The 9732-nt window shown below is 41.7% G+C and overlaps 1 protein-coding gene across 1 annotated transcript in view; it reads left to right on the top strand.

The window, feature by feature from the left end:
• Positions 1-3680: 3680 nt before the first annotated feature.
• The window catches only part of CSGALNACT1 (chondroitin sulfate N-acetylgalactosaminyltransferase 1), a 205135-nt gene continuing 199083 nt past the window's right edge, over positions 3681-9732 (top strand). The window contains exons 1-2 of the mRNA XM_011939786.1: positions 3681-4454; positions 4581-4675. The gene's annotated coding sequence lies outside the window, so the exon portion shown is untranslated. The remainder of the gene's footprint in view (positions 4455-4580; positions 4676-9732) is intronic.

The following is a 9732-nucleotide window of genomic DNA, read 5'->3' as shown; positions in this document are numbered from 1 at the left end:
AGAAAATCAGGGTGACCCACTTGAGTGAAAGGATTAAAATGAAAAAGGAATTAAAAATAGATATCTTTCTGTTGAGTCTGCATCCTGTAGTCTTAAGACCAGGACACCAAGATCGTGTTTTTCTTTTGACAAAATAACAGAAAAGTAATCTTTTAGGGGAAGAACTCACAACCTTTAAAACCAGTTGTATTCTGAAACATACTATTTGCAGTAAAATTATTTAATGTAGAAGGAATGTGGTTAAGGATATTGTATAGTAACACACAATTTATAATGTGTGACATCTAAGAGGCCTTTCTTTTCTGAGACATATTTTTGAGAAACATGATAATTTTAGAAGTTGACTGTACAGTTCCTGACCCTATCCCTGCTCTGTCCTCCAGTGCCATAACATAAAGGACTTCGTTGATTTAAAGAAATAAAAAAGTAACCATTAAGATTTAAATACATATAAATTTTGTGTATGTATAAAATTAGCCACATATGCACTAAGAAGATCTCACTGGGAACCTTTAGTTGGCAGACACATATCTCATCTCGTGGTGTTTTTCGTTTGTTATTTTAGGCATGCTGATGGTGAAGAGGGTTTTTAGTCTTCCCTTTTTAATTTATACATTTTGAGAATCAGTGTGTCTGACACAGACATGGTTTAGATGGTCTAAAGATTTAAGGTTTTAAATAGATGCAGGTGGGTAAGCCTTGGAACTTAAGGCAGCTGGATGGATATTTTCACACTGTTGGATCCATTGTGTTTTTGAAGCCCTTTGGACGTTACAATGCTGAGAACTTTCACTTATTAGTTGTACATTAAATAGGATGAGTTCCTAGATGGTTAAAATATTATTGATCTCAATGTACTCATTTTCACCATTTTTAATTGCTCTTTTCAGTGGATGATTTTTGGTAGACTTCTTTTAATATGATTAAAAGCAGATTTAATTAATTAATTAATGTCTGCCAAACTCCATTCTTTGTGGGTGGGGCAGAGTGGACTTCCCAGTCTTTAGAATCCCAACTGAAAAACTTCCAGAACCAAGTCTAGAATTTTTCCATGGATGGTTTCTCAGCCACTCTCACTCACATTGTGCCTCCTCTTAGTCGCTTCTTACTGTAACTGACACTTGTGATGACACATGAGTTCTTCCATAATGCTCATTCGGAATCCTCACTCTCTGTGCCAAGCTATGGAGAACATACTGGGCATCGGAGGACAGGGGAAGGGACTGAGACCTGGACACAAGAATGAATGAATGAATGAATGAATGAACTTACTTATTTATTGGAGACAGAGTCTCACTCTTTCCCCCAGGCTGGAGTGCAGTGGCACGATCTCAGCTCACTGTAGCCTCCACCTCATGGATTCCAGTCATTCTCATGCCTCAGCCTCCTGAGTAGCTGGGATTAGAGGCACCTGCCACCATGCCTGGCTAATTTTTGTATTTTTACAAAATTACAAAATAACAGAAAAGTAATCTTTTAGGGGAAGAACTCACGACAGGGGTTTCACCATGTTGGCCAGGCTGACACAAGAATTTAGACAGAGGGATGTCATTGTCACTTTCTGAATTGGACAAAGCAAGGTTTTGTATCTACTCTAACCGCAGTTGCTTTGCTGGATTTAGTTTTTGCTTTTGCCACATACTTATTGTCTATTTCTTTGATACTCAGAAAGTGTGTGTTTTTGTCATTGTGGTTTCCTATGAAGGAATGATAGGAGATCGGGGGTGGGTTGTGTTCCTGAGGCCAACATGGCAGCCTCAGGTTGCTGGCAGCGCACATAGCTAGCTACCACTTCCATGCAGCTGTGTTCTGTAAGCCCCATACTCACTTTCAAAGAATCATACATGAAGGCTAAGTCTTTCAGGTAAAGGAGTGTTGCAAAGTCAATAGAGTAAAGGTTTTTTAGAGTTTGGTTTTGAAAGTTAGAAAAATCCTGATTTCACTGTGTACCAGCCCAGCAGGTTACTTCACACCTTTGAGCCTCATTTCTGCATTTGTAAAGTGGAAATATTAACGCACATATCCATAGCATTGTTGTGGTTGGAATGAGCTCGTGTGTAATATAGCTTGCATGGTGTATGGACACATTGTAGATGTACTGTTGATGTTCCTTCTCCTTTCTTCCCATAGAGCATCTGTCTGGTTGAACAGACCCACTTCTCATGAGGTGTTAGTATACTTGCAGGCCACCTCCTGGAATTTTCCATGATGGTATTCCCTTTCCACCCTGATTACCAAGGGGGTCTTGGCAGTGGGTTTGCCTTTAGTCTCTTTGTTTTTCAGTTACTAGCTTGAGATGACTCTCCTCTGGAAGAACATCATGCTTGGAACAGCTAAGGAGGTATGTTCTTTCCAGAGCTGAAGAGCAGACTTTTAATAACTTCTTTCACTGGAAAAAGAGGGAGGAGCTGAGCCATGCCATGGCTCTGAACCTGCAGTTTGGTATAGTACCACACACTCCAGGGCTGGATGTATGTGGATTACTGTGTGTAGATGAGAAAACTGTGAACAATTCTTCAAGTTGCTGGAGTAAGAAGTACAAATTAGATTATTAATGATTATGTGGAGGTACCAGCTGACAGTCTATTTGTTTTCATTATTAAAACAAGTGTGGTTTTGGATTATGTAGATTTCCCCGCTTTTTACTTAGACAGCCAAGGATATTCATGAAGGATATCCATAAAGACCATGCCAGTGATTGAGCCTCCAGAGCTGCCCCCTGCAAGCTAAAACACAGAAAAGAAAATTTAAGTCGTTGAGAATCAGAATGTGAGATGGATTGGGAGCCAAATTATAAGCTCATTTCAACTCTTGGCCTGCAGGCGCTGAAGTAACATTATTTGTTGTTGGGGACGGAAAACAACTCAGATTCAGGTCCAAGTGATTATTCCACTTAGGCATTGCTGCCTTGCTGCCAACTGCAATTTGGTTTAGACACAGATTGATTGACCAGGCAGAGGCGGAAGTGGGTGGTGAGAGCCGCGCAGGTACCGCGGTAGAGGCACCGAGGTGGGGCCGAAAGCTGGCCCCGGGCAGTCGGCAACCCTCTCCAACACTAAACCATGGTGAACTGGGGTGAGAGTGTGTGGGTACGAAATAGACTCTAAACCTCTATAGTGATACACTTCATACTTCTACTGACTTTGTTCCTGTCAACGAGTCAGAGAAAACCTTCAGAAAGGCATTTGGAGGCCATCCCCATGGAGAAAGTGGGGACCAGCTGTCTGTACCCCATGGAGAAAGTGGGGACCAGCTGTCTGTAGACCTGAGACTTAGCAATTTTCCTTTGGAGCTTTCTGGGCCTGTTTTTCTTTTCTTTTCTTTCTTTCTATTTTTTTCTTTTTTTTAAATTCCTGCATGTGAAATGGGAGCAATTCTGTGTGTGTGTGTATACACACATTAATAGCAAATATATGTATATTTGTGTATATGAAGATATTTGTGTATGTCTGTATATATATAATAGCAAATATATGTAGAGATGTATATTTGCTCTTACTTGAATTATAAAGACAGATGGGATAAAAATCCTGACAACTCAGGAAGGAGGACTGTGCCTTGGTTAACTGACGAAAACGTTATTGACATGAATTTAACCGGAAGGGCTTCGCCCCTTTCCAGAGTATTTTCCCCTTGCCCTTCATTCCAGAGTATTTTGCTCGCACCTCGTTCCCATTCTGCTTTTATCTAGTTGACACGTCGATTTCCTCCAATAATATTCCTAAAAGGCAAGGACGGCTGGGGCCCGTTGTCACGCCCTGCAAGTCGCGATCTGCAGACAGGGGCAGGGCTGGTCCGGGATTTCACGCCCCCCAGGGAGCAGGGCACCCGGTGGGACTCGCGCCCACCCTCTCCTCGGGTGTCGTGCTCCCTGGGAAGCGCCTGCCTTTCTACCCGGGGAGTGGGAGGCTCCAGGCGCTGCCGGGGCGCAGTGGACAGACGCGCTCGGTCCTCACCAGCGGTGCTGCGCAGCAAACCTTGCGGTGCCTCGGGAAGGCGGGCGTTCCTCCCTGCTCCCACCCTTTCCCAGCGTGTGCACTCGTTTCTTCCCTGGGGAAAAGAGGAGGATTTTTCTATTTTTTAGCATTTCATTTCATGAAACCATTTTTTTTTTTTTTAAGTGGTGGCGCTGAACACAGTCTTTGCAGAGGGGGGCAGCACTTTCCCTCCTGACCCCAACCTGGAAACCCCAGCGTGACTTCAGCGCTGTCAGAGCATTGGAAGCAGAGCTGCGAGTTAGGAAGCGGCTCGCTGGCAGCTGGGCACGTTTCTTTCTTGCGAGGTTGGCTTTTTTAATTTGCTCTTTTTCAGGTGAAAATGTTCAGCTTCATTGTTAGACGCCTTTAGACATGGTTATCACTATTTAAAGCCTTGATTCTTTTTTTTTTTTTTTTGACAAATAGTTTGCATTTTACTCATTGAAACAGAGAACAAATAGCATCCTGCTTTTTGGGGTAATACTTTCAGATGAATTGTATTTTATATACTAAGTGTTTTAAAATTTTCCCATTTTGTAATATCACATACATTTAAGACATGGAAATTTACAAGAGTTGCCTTCTGTTTTTATTTTATTTTAGGTGGCTTCCTATTTCAAGGAGACATGCCAAGGTAATTTGGACCTAGAGGAGGAATGATGTAGCTACCTCCTAACCTTCCCTTCTTAAACTCCCAGGTAAGTGAATGTTTTTTCACTCAAGAAACCAACCTTTGCATGGTCTGCTTTGTGTTCAATATTCTGGATATGTTGGAAATGTATGAAATTTCATTTTACTTTCAATACTTTGTTGAGTAACAAGTTATTACTTCAAGATAATGATATTTCTTCCAAAATAATACAATTACTTGACTCCATTGAATCCTTTTCATTCACTTTTTAAAGGTTGTAACATCTACATCTACATCTAACTTTGCCAACTTTTTAAGGATTTCTCTCTTAGAGTGGCAAGTGACTTAAACCAATCATAGAGCTGGAAGAGCTACATCTTTTTGAAAAAGTTCACTTACATAGGAACGTTTGTTCTCCCATTGGAAATTGGGACAGAATATTGAGCTTTTTAAAATAGTCACCCTATCATCAAACAGGTACTCTAATTTTGACTTTGCTGCAATATAATTATTTAAATACCATGGTTTTGGAAATTGAAGAATGAGCTTTCTTTCTGACTTACGATGTCTTAGAGGGACACTGTCTAGAACTCTTTGAGAATAGTACCCTTATGGATTGTCAGCTTGGTTTTAGTCTGGGGACAAACGAAAATCTCTGGAATGTTGTTTTGGTTCTGCTCTTGTAACCAGTAATTTTGAGTTTCTATGCAATAGGATGATATTTTATTACATCTGACAAGACTAAACTTAAAAAATACAAAATAAAACAAGTACTTCAAAATATCATTAACGTTGACATGCAATGGTATGAAACAGGAAGCTGTATATATGCTTCCTAGCTTCAGCAGAGTAGTTTTTTTTTTTTCTAGAACTAATTCAATAGGCATAAAAATGAAAATAGGTAAGCTGCACTCGGCATATACGTATCTTCAGAAAGCCCCCTTCACCTTTCTTCTTCGTTTAACAAATGTCTATAGAGGTTTGCTTGATGGTTTTGCTTTTTTATCTTTTTTAAACTTTTATCACACTATTAAGATAAAATAATGGAAGTCAAAGTAGTTAATGATTTGGTTTTGCATTAGTGAACTGCCTTGTACTTAAGTGAGGGTGTGTGTGGAGTTTCATAAAGGACTGTATTTCAATTACTAACAATAGAAAAAATAAAACACAACCTTGGCTGAAAGTTAATAATACAAACAAAAATAACTGAAGGAGAAGTCCTCCCAAATCCTTTTCTAAGTAGAAAGTCAAGTGGTTAAGAGGCTTAAGTAATTCAGGGTCAACTTGAAGGGCATATGGAACTGTCCTAATCTTGGGCCTTGTGATGTTTAATGTTTTTGAGAATTACTTGGATGATGTAAAAGAGAACAATGTCATTACAACACCATGTAGACCATAATTAGTAAGACCTTGAGATAATGCCAGAAAACAGTCAAAGTAAACTACAACATAGAGAAGGAGGCCGGGTGCGGTGGCTCACTCCTATAATCCTAGCACTTTGAGAGACCAAAGCGGGCAGATCACGACAAGGTCAGGAGTTCGAGACCAGCCTGCAATATGGTGAAATCCCATCTCTAGTATAAATACAAAAATTAGCCAGGCATGGTGGTGCATACCTGTAATTCCAGCTACTAGGGAGGCTGAGGCAGAAGAATTGCTTGAACCGGGGAGGGAGAAGTTGCAGTGAGCCAAGATCACACCACTGCACTCCAGCCTGGGCAAGAGCAAACTCTGTCTCAAAAATAAATAAATAAATAGATAGATAGATAGATAGATAGATAGATAGCAGCAATTGACCAAGAAGCAACCATAGTGGAACAAGCTCTATGAAGGACATGTTTAACATACAAGGCTATCACTATTGCAAAACTTATGGCCTGGTGCTACTAAATGTTTGAATGGAACAGTTAACTGCCCTTGCTGGGATCCTGTGATCACCGAGCATGTCCTGGTGTGGGGTAGGTCTGTCTGCCCAAAGAGAAAGGAAACAACACATTTGCTGTCTTCTCAATGTGCACATTGGTTTCTTTCAAGTCTGGTGAAGTTCTACTGCTGAAGGATGTTCAAGCCCTGAATCTATAAAAGTCAGGAGCAGTTCCAGGAAAACAAGGGCTTCCCAGGCCAGGGCATCTCAGCTCCCTGGCAACACCCCTGGTCTCTGTACTGGGATTCAACAGCATTGTGACTACCACACAATCCAGCCTATGCTGGACAGCCCTGCCCATCTGCTCCCCAAATGTTCCCTGTCCTGCTACTCAGGTAGCTTTAACTTTAGAGCAGAAACATCCTAGAACTTAGCGTTTGCCCAAGTAGACCGTAATCAGCTTTGGACTACTCTTTCTCTCTTTATTTCTTTTCTTCCTTTTCTCTTTTCTCTCTTTCTCTCTCTCTTTCTTCCTTCCCTCCTCCCCTCCTTCCTTCCTTGCTTCTCTCTCTTCTTTCTTTCTTTCTTTCCTTCCTCTCCTCGGCCTCCCAAAGTGCTAGGATTACAGGTGTGAGCCACCACACCTGGCCTCTGGTCACCATTTTTACGGCTACCTCGTATCTTGTCACTGCTCACTGATATATTTCCTGTGTCTCCCTGCCATGAAATGCAACTTCATTTCCACATCCTTAATTCCTTTCCTCCTATCAAGGAAAAGATGTGCTGCGGGCTCTCTGTGCTCCCCCTCCCTTGATGCTAGCTCTCCTTGCTCCGCCTCCCCAACCTGTGCTCTTGGCTCCACCTGTTACTGTCTCCCACCTCTGGCCCTTCTCCTGGCCACTCCTCCCCAGCTGTCACTCCTTGAACCTGTGTTGGTCTCCACAGTCTTTCTACCTAGCATACTTTCTTCTCATTGCTGACCAGTGAGCTTCAAACCTCACCTCAATGGTAATTCCTATGGTGAAATGTTCCTATATAGACAACTCTAGCCTGAGGAACAGTGCCTGGCTTTTACGAGGTACCAAACGAAAGAATGAATGAGCGAGTGAATGAAGGGGAAAGTGAATAAAGGGATGTCTCCTATCTGAAGATGCCTCCACTTAGTCCTCTAGCATCACCCACATTCTACTTGTGGGCACGTGTCATTGCATTGTCATTATTGTTTGCACAGTGGTCTCCTGAACTTACCCCTGAGCAGGGCGCAGAACTTTCCTTTCCCATTTTGGTGATCCAGCTCCTCCTGGAGCATGTGGGGGCTTAAAACTGTTTGTAGACACATAACCTTATAGGCCCTTTGCAGTTCCGCTAGTCTATGAAGCATGACTGGCAAATAACATAAAACAGTAGCTGATGCAATCGTTTTTTGGAAGGAAGCAGATGTTATAAGTAAATAATAATATAAAACTATAATGTACTAACTGGGCAAGTTGCTCCTATTTGAAAAGCCAGAGAAAAGTAACAGTTTGTATTTTATAATGTGGCCTTCTTTTGGATGTGTTTTAGACTTTTAAAATATTTTCACTGAATGGAATGAGGAGTGCCATAAAGTCTGTGAGCTTTTAATCACTGTCACCTTTCACTGCTTCAATTTTAATTTATACTCCTAGACCACCATTGGTTTTCTGCAGACGAGGCTACTCCAGGAGGTTCATACTGGCACAGGAGTAGGTATCCGGTGATGCATGCCTTCCAGCAGGTTTTCGTTTCTTCTTGTTGGTTGATCCTTAATCAGGTCTTGTTGCTTGTCTTTCCCATTCTGTTTTGAGCTCTGCGATTGGGATTCCTTTTTCATTGAGTTGGGTTCTATCTCCAAGCCTGAACTTCACCTTCTCTCCTGCATGTCTTATTCTGCTGTCCCATATCTACAATGCCTTCCCCTTCCTCGTGACCTTCCAGACTCTTGCTCCTTGCCCAAGGCTCAGCTTGGGAGGCAGGCAAGGGGGGAACCTTTGCTGAGCCCCAGCCTGGGATGGGGCTGGGCCATTGAGTGCCTCTCTCTATTGCCTTATTTTCCCTGTTGTTTATAATTATTTACTGGTTAGGTGTTTGTCCTTTGGCCATCTGGCCCTGAAAGTAGGCATGGTCTCTGCATTTTTAGCATCTAGCATATGTATGTACCTACTCATATTCACAGACAAAGGTTTGAAGGAGCTGCTGGTGTCTGAAAACCCTCCTCAGAAGCTAGCAATGTTAGTATCATCATTTGCTGCACACTTGATGGTGTACCAAACTTTCCCTTACTTCCTTTTAACATTTGTATTTTCTCTGCTGCCTTGGAGGCAAGGGATCAGACTCCAGCACTTTGCCTGCTTAGTTAAATTAATTGTTTAAAAATAAGTGAAGGCTGGGTGGTGCAGCTCACACCTGTAATCCAAACACTTTGGGAGGCGAGGTAGAAGGATCACTTGAGCTCAGGAGTTCAAGGCCAGCCTGGGGAACATAGCGAGAAGACCCCATCTGTACAAAAATAAATAAATAAATAAAATAAGCCAGGCATGGTGGCTGGTGTCTGTAGTCCCAGCTACTTGGAGAGCGAAGGCGGGAGGACTGCTTGAGCCCAGGAGGCTGAGTCTGCAGTGAGTTATGATCACATCGCTGCACTCTAGCTTGGGGGACACAGCGAGACCTTCTCCCCACAAAAAAGTGAAAGAGGGTAGATAGAGGCAGCCCCAACCCAATATCCATTAACAGATGAATGGACATATGAAATGCAATATGTATATCCATACAATGGAATACTTTTCAGCCTTAAAAAGGAAATTCTGACACATACTAAAATATGGATGCAGTTTGAGACATGATGCTTTATGAAATTAGCCAGTCAGGAATATGACAAATACTGTGTGATTCCACTAATATGTGGTCCTTAGAGTGGTCACATTCAGAGAGACAGAAAATAGAATGAGAGCTGTCAGGGGCTGTGGGAGGCAAGAATGGGCACTTGTTTAATGGGTACAGAGTTACAGTTATGCAAGATGAAAAAGATTTGAAGTTTGGTTGCGTAACAGTGAATGAATTTAGCACTAGAAAACTGTGACTGTAGTTAATGCTACTGGACTGTATACTTAAAAATGGTTAAGATGGTAAATTTGGTTACATGAATTTTACGATTAAAAAGTCAAAGTACCTATTTTTATAATTATCCTTTAAAAGTAAAAATAATTGAAAGGAATTTGATTTTTTAGACTTCATGGTTTGAG

The sequence above is a fragment of the Colobus angolensis genome, unplaced genomic scaffold, assembly GCF_000951035.1.
Source record: "Colobus angolensis palliatus isolate OR3802 unplaced genomic scaffold, Cang.pa_1.0 Scaffold184, whole genome shotgun sequence".
NCBI classification, from domain to species: Eukaryota; Metazoa; Chordata; class Mammalia; order Primates; family Cercopithecidae; genus Colobus; species Colobus angolensis.
Note: the sequence above shows the minus strand (reverse complement) of the source record. Positions and strands in the feature narration are given on the sequence as shown.